Raw genomic sequence first — 8,809 nt, forward strand, 5'->3', positions numbered from 1 at the left:
GTCTCTACGAGCTATTCTATGTCGTTTTCAGCCATTTTTAGGAGTGGTCAAATTTTGACTTTTTTCGCCATATTATACTATTGCCTTTGTGGCCATTTTTTTGACATGCTAAATTATGAGGGTTTTTTTTTCCTTTTTTTGGCCTTTATTCCCACTTTGTTGACCATGACACATCTCTACGAGCTATTCTATTTCCGTTTTAGCCATTTTTAGGAGCAGTCAAATTTTGACTTTTTTAGCCATACTATATTATCTCCTTTGTGGCCATTTGTAGGAGTGGTCAAATTTTGACTTTTTTTGCCATATTATACTATTGCCTTTGCAGCCATTTTTTTGACATGCTAATTTATGAGGTTTTTGGTATTTTTTGGCCTTGGTTCCCACTTTGTATACTATGACACATCTCTACAAGCTATTCTGTATTGTTTTCAGCAATTTTTAGGAGCAGTTAAAATTGGACTTTTTTTGACATGCTAATTTATGAGGTTTTTGGTATTTTTTGGCCTTTATTCCCACTTTGTATGGTATCACGCATCTCTACAAGCTATTCTATGTCGTTTTCGACAGTTTTTAGGAGCGGTCAAAATTTGACTTTCTTCGACATACTATACTATTGCCTTTTTGACCATTTTTTTGGCATCTTAAATTATGAGGTTTTTGGGGTGGTTTTGCATTTATGCCCACTCTGTATGCTATGAAATGTCTCTACAAGCTATTCTATGTCATTTTCAGCAGTTTTTAGGAGCAGTCAAAATTTAACTTTTGACGCATCTCTACAAGATGTAAATTGTCATTTGCAGCCTTTTTTTTTGACATGTCAAAATTCGATATTTTTTCGACATACTATACTATGGCATTTTTTGCCATTATTTTCAACATGCTTAATTATGACGTTTTTGGCCGTTTGGGCTTTTATTTCCAGTTTTTATACTATGATGCATCTCTAAAAGCTATAATATGTCATTTTCAGTCATTTTTGACATGTCAAAAATCAATGTTTTTTATCATACTATACTACGGCGTTTTTGGCCTTTTTTTCCCCACATGCTTAATTATGACATTTTTGGTTCTTTTGGGTTTTATTTTCACTTTGTTACTACTTTGTATGCTAAATTTTGACATGTCAAAAATAGACTTAAAAGGACATTTTATAGCTTTTAGAGACACGTCACAGTATATAATGTCGAAAAAAAGGGTAAAAATGTCGTAATTTAGCATGTCGAAAAATTTGCCGAAAACGCCAGCCAACATTTGTATGTGGAGCCCATATGGGCTTAAGAGTGTGTCCCACATGGGACTGTAAAATGGGTTCTGTGTGTGTGTACAGTTCAGTCCTACCGCGTTTGAAGAAAGGGTGGATTACTTGAGCGTTCCTCAGTTTGCAGCCTTCTCACTGCAGGCAGGTGGTTCAATGTCTCGGCTCGGCTTGCATTGCAGTGCTGGAAAAGTCCCTCTCTGGAATCTCCGAAATCCTCTCAAGTCAATGAATCACCGTTGTGGGCTCCAATATCTCCGTCCGAAGTCTTGGCTCAGCTTGAAAGGTCTCCAACTCAACGAGAAACCCTGACCTATAAATAAGGTAAAGATAACATTAGTTTCATGCTAATTAGCTTTATGCTACTTATATGAGCATTCCTGATCATAGGATAAAGCTCATGAAATAAAGTCAAAGCTCCAATTTGCAAGTTTTGTTTTACAACATAGGTAGTCAATTTCTAATTCAAAATTTCAATTTCATCCACAATCAGTGAAAATAATCAGTTTAGAAAGCTAATATTCTCAGTAGAAACTCAATGACAGTTCAGATGCCTAAATAGAAACACAGAAAATAAATATTAATTTTAGTCACTAGTGCACCTTTAAAATATTTTTAAACTCATAAAATGTAGAAATACTATGCACCTTTAACATATAGTTTAACTCTTATGAACTATGGAAATAGCACTAACTATACAAATTTACTAGTAACTTTCATTTTGCCATCAGTCAGTTGCAGCTTTTCACTCAGATAGTGTAAAAAGTACATGACAACACAATAAACAACAGTTTTCTTAACACACCAGGATGGCACAGCATGTCTGCTTGTCAGCAGGGTTACAGTTTCAGTTTTCAATTCACTAACACTGTCAGCATAACCACTGAGATTTCACCACTTTCACTATTATACATCTGTGGATTTTACACAGAGGATTTAGGCTGCTAACGGTTTTAGCATAAATCAATGGAGTTTACAATGGCGAAAATTAGCATCGCGGCTAACTGAAACATCCGCTAGTTGGCTACATGGTGTTAATTTGACTCACCCATGGATCTATTAGGACTCACCAGGGCGATGAATGGCACATTATGGAGGACCCTCTCTCTTTTCTTATCCACACTGTGATTTTACTTTGTCAGCATGAAGCATGAATTAACACATGAAGACATAACATTAATTTACAATGAGTTTTTCCACTTGTTTCTTTAGGTTTTATTACCACTTCGGCACCTGGCCTCTGTCCATATCCAGCGCTCAGCTGGGACTACTTTACTCAGGAGACCAGTCAGTGGACAGTAAGGGGGCGGGCTGAAGCCTCTGATTGGCCACAGTCAACATGAACTTGACTTTATTGGCTTTTCACCAAGTTTGTCACAGGAGCCTTCCTGTTTATCTTTTTAACTGTTTGACACATATGAATTTATCGTTTTAAACATCATTATATGTATTTAAAGTGCGTTTTAATCATACATGTATTTATTTCAGGTGCAACTGTATGAAATGGTGCATATTAGTATAGATATTTTATTCTTTCTGACTGTTTTGATTACACTGGGCTTCACACGCCTTGTATTTCAGTTTTAATTTTTGTTTTTTTAAAAGGAAGATCCTTCCTGTACATCAACCACTTTGAATGCTCATTAAAAAAAAAAGAAAAAAAAAAGTTCAGTTTAGTTGTGATGTTCAACTAAAGTTAATTATAGGAAAATGTAAATAACCACTATGGCACCAGCAAGGATGAATCACAAGGTTTTCAGAGCAAACGAGATTGCCATCTGTGCAAAAGCAGTAAATTCAACTGATGGTGGATGTGGATGAAGTCGGGTGTACAAGTCACATATGTTAATTCTTACTGTAAAAGTTTCTGGATTCACTTAAAGGAAAATCCTGACATTTTTTCATCCCTCATTAATTCACTACTTCACATCCACCAATGAATACAACATGTCATAAAATAAGGCACTTCAAAGAGTGTTTGCTTTCCACTGCTCACGGCCTCTCATTCAGTTTGAGCCTGCATCAAACGTCCAATTGACAGACATCCTTTTCATTTCATCATTGGCAATTCACCAGTGTCCACTTTCTGCAGGGAAATGATTTCCTTTTATTTTCAGACAACAGCTTTGATAACAGGCAGCCAGTCTTCACAAAAGTAGCCTTTGAATTAGTCTATACAACAGAAACAATATAATCTCTGCAGGCCACTTTACCTGATAGGATCCAGTGCACATGCTGCCAGATTAACACACACATAACTATATTCTGGGACTGCTATGTGCGCCATCTAAAGTTGTGCTTCCAGCTCTGCAAATTTTAGACCTGGTGCAACTGCATGTAAAGTGACTGCAAAGACAGAAATGGATGCAAACAAATATGATTTTTTTTCTCTGTGTTTCAACTTGAGTGAAACATTTGCACACATTCCAGGGGTGTATGACTCCAGTTATGAATGTACTGAGACAAGAAGAAAAGGGTCTGTTGGGGTCTGGCACAAACACAGCACAGGCACTTTGCCCACACAGTCGATGCACGGGGTGAAAAAATAAATAACTGCCAAAACACTCAAATTCACATATAAATAACATTCACTCAATCTGCATTAGTCATATGGGAAAAGCTCCCTTTCATCAAGACTTGACTGAAACAAGACCAAGATTTTAAGGGGCAAGGACCGAGTCAAGACCAAGACTATATCCTCTGATTACTATGAAGCCTGGCAGCCGTCATCAGTGACAAAAAAAACAACAAAAAATCTGCAATCCACTATGTCCGAAACTGAGACATGACCGAGTCAAAATGCATTCGATTCTGAGACGAGACCCGAGACCCTTTAAAAGTGATCTCGAGACAAAGACCGATCTCGAGTACTACAACACTTGCACCGGCAACTTCTGAGGACAAACAGAGGAAAACTGGACCTGGGGTAACATTTCAACCAAACTTCAGATAACTGGTAAACTGTCCAAATATGTAAAATAATTGGAAATTTCAGTGTTTTCCATTGTCTTGAAACAGTATGCAGCTACAAGAGAGCTTGTACTTCTGCCAGTGTTGAGTGGACCGCCTGCCTGCCATCATAGCCGCAGACCATGGCGGCAGCAACCACTTTTGAAAACATTTTACCTTTTGAGGAAAGTCTTTGTAGGCAGGCGGTTGTCAGGGCGGTTATCGTGCAGTGGTGTAAAAGCCCCTTAACACAGCTGGAGCAAACACCACAGCGGAATAACGTTTTTCCAACTGGAAACGCGGTCTGCTTGACTGCTGACCTGCAAGGTAAATGGGACACAGCATGAGACCTTGACCGAATGCAACTGCATTCAGAAATGTTGGCACTGTCCTTAAAGTTCATAAAAAAGCTTAGCTTGAATTAACTTGAAAAGGGGCCACACCAGCTAGACACCATGGGGGGAGGGCCATCGTCTGGATTGGATCATTATAATGACGTCTCTGGTGCGTTTGTCAGTGTCGTCGTATCACAATTCTGCCTCAGAGTTTTCTTTTTTTTCTGGGGTCCAAAATACTACAAATTTCACATTTACATTTATTAGTTTTCTTGCATGTTTTCATGAGGTGACAGTGGTTCCCAAGACAAAGTGACCCTTTTTCATGATGCATGTCTTTGACCTGATTTCACCCTCATGTAACTTCAATAGCTCTAAATTTGGAACAGCCCAAGTCACCTGTCAAATCTGACAATACTGTCACTTTTGTTCACTCCAGCGTGGCCGTGCATCCGGGCTAATTGTTCCCCAGATGTGAACATCCACAGCCATCTAATCACACTCCATTCTGATGTCTGTGTCGGAGTCCAGGTTAATCTGAACTGAGCGCGGATTTCAAGAAAAATCAAAAACATCCTGATTGGCTGACAGTCCTGGTTAGCTGTGTGATTTCAGAGTGACTACGCCATCTCCAATGGACCTGGACCTCCTACTGATGAGTGCTCGATGGAAATTTGTTTGAAAGACACTCCTTAGAGATCTTACACACACACTCACACACGTGTGTGCATACACACAGACTATCAGAGGGAGAAAGAGTCCAAACTCATAACTGTCAATGATGGACAGGTTGATGCTGAGACTTTTTGAAGTGACAGAATGGACCAGGTTTCCGCTGCAGACCCCTTCTGATTGTTTTGCATTTTTCTTCTGTTTGGCTGAGCTTAGATGTTTGCTGGGAAATCACAATATCTCTATTGTTGATATTTTTACACAATGTCTGTCTGGATTGTTTGACTGGGCAAATTAATAGGTCTAATGGTTGGAATAATTAGGAAGGCGATGTTTTGTTCCAACGAGCACTCTGCCAAACAGCTGAAAGAAAAAGGTAAGACGCAATTCCCTCCCCGTGTATACATGCCAACACATGAAAGTCATTTAGCTGCACTTAACTGTCGAAAAACAATTAGGGCAAAGCATAACAACATCTGCATGCACGACTCCTGTAACATGCTTTCTGTATCCTCCTCCTCGCCGGCAGAACAAGTATTGGCAATCCTCGAATGCTAGGTACACTTCATGAATTTTACATTATACCTGATCATTATCATAACGATGCTATCAAAGATATTAGGAGCCTTCAACGCTGTTTTCTCTTACACAGGGATCTCTCTTAGATCTCTTGTCAAGAAGGTGGGTATCATCTACCATCATCTTAGCATATAGCACGCACGAGCCCCCTCTCCTAATGAGTGTGTATGCATGTCTGAGTGTACAATATGTAAATCCTTGTGTTGAGTGATCGAGAGGGGGGTCGACACTGTCTGTGGGTGTGTGAGCAAGTATGTCATAAATCCTTATAAAAGAGGCAGCATTGTCTCCAGCACTGTGTTGTCTGATTTATCTTGAAATCAGTGAATGCTTTTTGCTCGCTATTATTTCTTTTTTTGCTGTTTTGTCTACCAAAAATGAGCCCCTCATTTCCTTCTTCTTTTTTTTTTTCAACAGACAAACTGTATTATTCCAGCTGTTTTGGAACAAGAAACTATAATGCGCCTCCATGTGAAGTGTGCGTTAAAGACATTTAGATTTATTAGGAGAAGTGGGTGGTTTGACAGACGTCCAATATGAGGTGGAGTAATTAGCATTCTCATCTAATGGTCCCATCTCTCTCTCGCTATTGTCTCTCTCTCTCCGTCACCCCCTCTCTTCTTCCTGGGCGATGTGACGTCCTCTGAAGCAGTAAAATGAGGCTGCTTTCTGTGTTGTCCTCCCTCTCCGTCGCAGCGCCTCACAAACAGACTGTAATTATTTTCTGCCGGGGACAGGATCAGTGTGGAGAACAAAGTGCACACAAAACACCCTTGCGACGATCGGACTGGTTTGTACAAAATATGGTGCTGCATGCACACAGACACATGATCACAAGCGGACAGGCATGTTTCCACACACACACACACACACACACACACACACACACACAAAAAAAAAAAAAACAAATTGCGGACACCGAAGAATCCCAACTTTTTCCCCGGGTCGTCTTGTTAGACTGTGATTCTTCCCAGAGAGATTTGCTTATTAATGCAACAAATTCTGTCTTGTTTTTCGGCAATTTTGTTTACATACAATCACATGTTGTGCTAACAACCGCAGGACAAGACATACAGAGTCATACATACACATACTGTATGCATGCACAGCAACCAGCCATCTAACAATCACTCAGCACACTGCGGGTTTCTTCCTTCTATTTGCTGCCAGTAAATTGGATGGTCTCCCATACATATTTTCATATGCTGATGGCCACATTACTGGTGCAGGCATCCCGCTGAAGTGATTTGTGGTGCTCATTTGAAAGTGATAGGACGCAGGCAGCCACTGAACTCCTACTCAGCTGTGGCTAGAATCAGCCTGTCTTTATTGCTTTACAGCTATCGCAGTAACCTGGGCACATTGATAATGGGCTGTTGTGCTAACAGGCAGATAACACATCCAATCCATCACCAACTTCCCAGAAATGTGTGTTGTTTGCTTTTAAGTAACAAATACATGCCCGTAGCTACCGAAATATACCCGGCTATTTGTAAAGGAGCCGTCCATAAACGAACAATGAATCCATTAGATTGTGCCAAGTTCGTTTTAACTACGGGTAACAGGCGTTTCAAAGCGAGAACACACAGTTGTTACTGACAAATGATGTAGCGCATAAAGCCATAAGTGCTATGTACAAAGTTGCTCATTATTCACTCTGAACTCTTTTTCTTATCAAACTGTCAGACTGTGTGGTTGTTATAAAATGTGATTACCTTCCTCTCTCTCCTTACACCCCGTATCCCCCATTTCTGCCTGTCCCGCTCTCCTCCATGATTACCACACTGCCTCGAGCTAGTGAATTTGAATTGGGGCCGCCTATTATTTTCCCCCCATGTGATAGTAATTATTTACAAATTTGTGAGTGTTCATGTGAAATACAGGATGTTCTATTAGAAGTTATGTGTAACAGTGGGGGAAGGTGGCAAGGTCTTGATTTTGAATATGCTATTAGTGCAATCAGATTAAAACACAGCCACAGGTAGTTGGGGAGTCAGGCCGGACGAGCCCCCGAGACACTGTTAACCCAATCAGATTAATATTACAGATTGTCGTGACCGCCTTTGTTTTCCAGTCGGGAGAGGCTCACAGGGTTGGGACTTGGTGAATGTGATTACCAACGAGAAACAATAGGGTACAAGGAGAGCATCGCTTTTGGCGCTGCTGTATTCAATAACCAGGAGAACCGACCGGATTCTCGCCCATTATATTTCTTAATTTGGCGAATCTTCACGCAAATTACTCAGGCCGGCCTCATTTGGGTGGAAGTACAGATTACAGAGGGAGGATGTAATCGTAGGAGACATGGGGCCGCTCACTGGGAAGGTAGTGAGGCTGATTGCACAGGAAGTAGTATTATTGGCCGTGCATAGGGAGCCGCCGTAATGTATGTGGCACAACCGGTTCTGCAGAAATCTCCAGCGTTAAAACATTGATGCTTATCTTCACAGAGATAAGCAATACTGAATTGAGCATGTGTAATTAGATGGGCACACCACTGCGATTAGTCTAGTATAACCACCCTAATGCGGCTTGTGTTCCTCTATGGCACCCAGCAGTTTAGCTCATGGCCTGAAGCACGCCACAAGGCGTATACAAACACACGCTCAGAGCTCGCTCCTTCTCTCTGTATGAAAAACACACAAGGCACAGAAACCCTGCAGAGACAACATTTTGTTACAAAAGCCTTTGTTCGTTATCTGATACTTCAGAAAAGGACATTTTACTAGAGAGTGTGTATTCTTAGAGAGTCCTGTTTCTATCACAGCTGTTTGTCTAATATGAGCTGTGGTGCTCTGACTATCAGTTAACAATTATGACCAAGTTGTTCTTGTTCTTATTATAAAGGGCCACAGGATCAAAAACTCTTATTACTTATATAGACCAAAAAGCTTGGGACTGAATCAGTCCTACACAAATGCTGCTTAAAGAATTCACTTTAGTTGGACACACGCTGTACTTTTTGGGGTTTTGCAAAATCACTTTCATTTGCGACTTTCGGTACTAGAGCTTTGGCTTA

General features: G+C 40.4%; 1 long non-coding RNA gene across 3 annotated transcripts in view; it reads right to left on the reverse strand.

The window, feature by feature from the left end:
* Positions 1-4,511, reverse strand: part of LOC121949278 — a 63,132-nt gene extending 58,621 nt beyond the window's left edge. The window contains exons 1-2 of one of the 3 annotated variants that reach the window (XR_006106224.1): positions 4,382-4,511; positions 1,339-1,568 (exon numbers count right to left, since the gene is read on the reverse strand). This is a non-coding gene — a long non-coding RNA (uncharacterized LOC121949278). Of the gene's footprint in view, positions 1-1,338; positions 1,569-2,303; positions 2,470-4,381 lie in introns of those variants that run through there. The other 2 variants (XR_006106225.1, XR_006106223.1) reach the window with 2 other exon arrangements.
* Positions 4,512-8,809: the final 4,298 nt, after the last annotated feature.

Source organism: Plectropomus leopardus, chromosome 10, assembly GCF_008729295.1.
Source record: "Plectropomus leopardus isolate mb chromosome 10, YSFRI_Pleo_2.0, whole genome shotgun sequence".
Lineage (NCBI taxonomy): Eukaryota > Metazoa > Chordata > Actinopteri > Perciformes > Serranidae > Plectropomus > Plectropomus leopardus.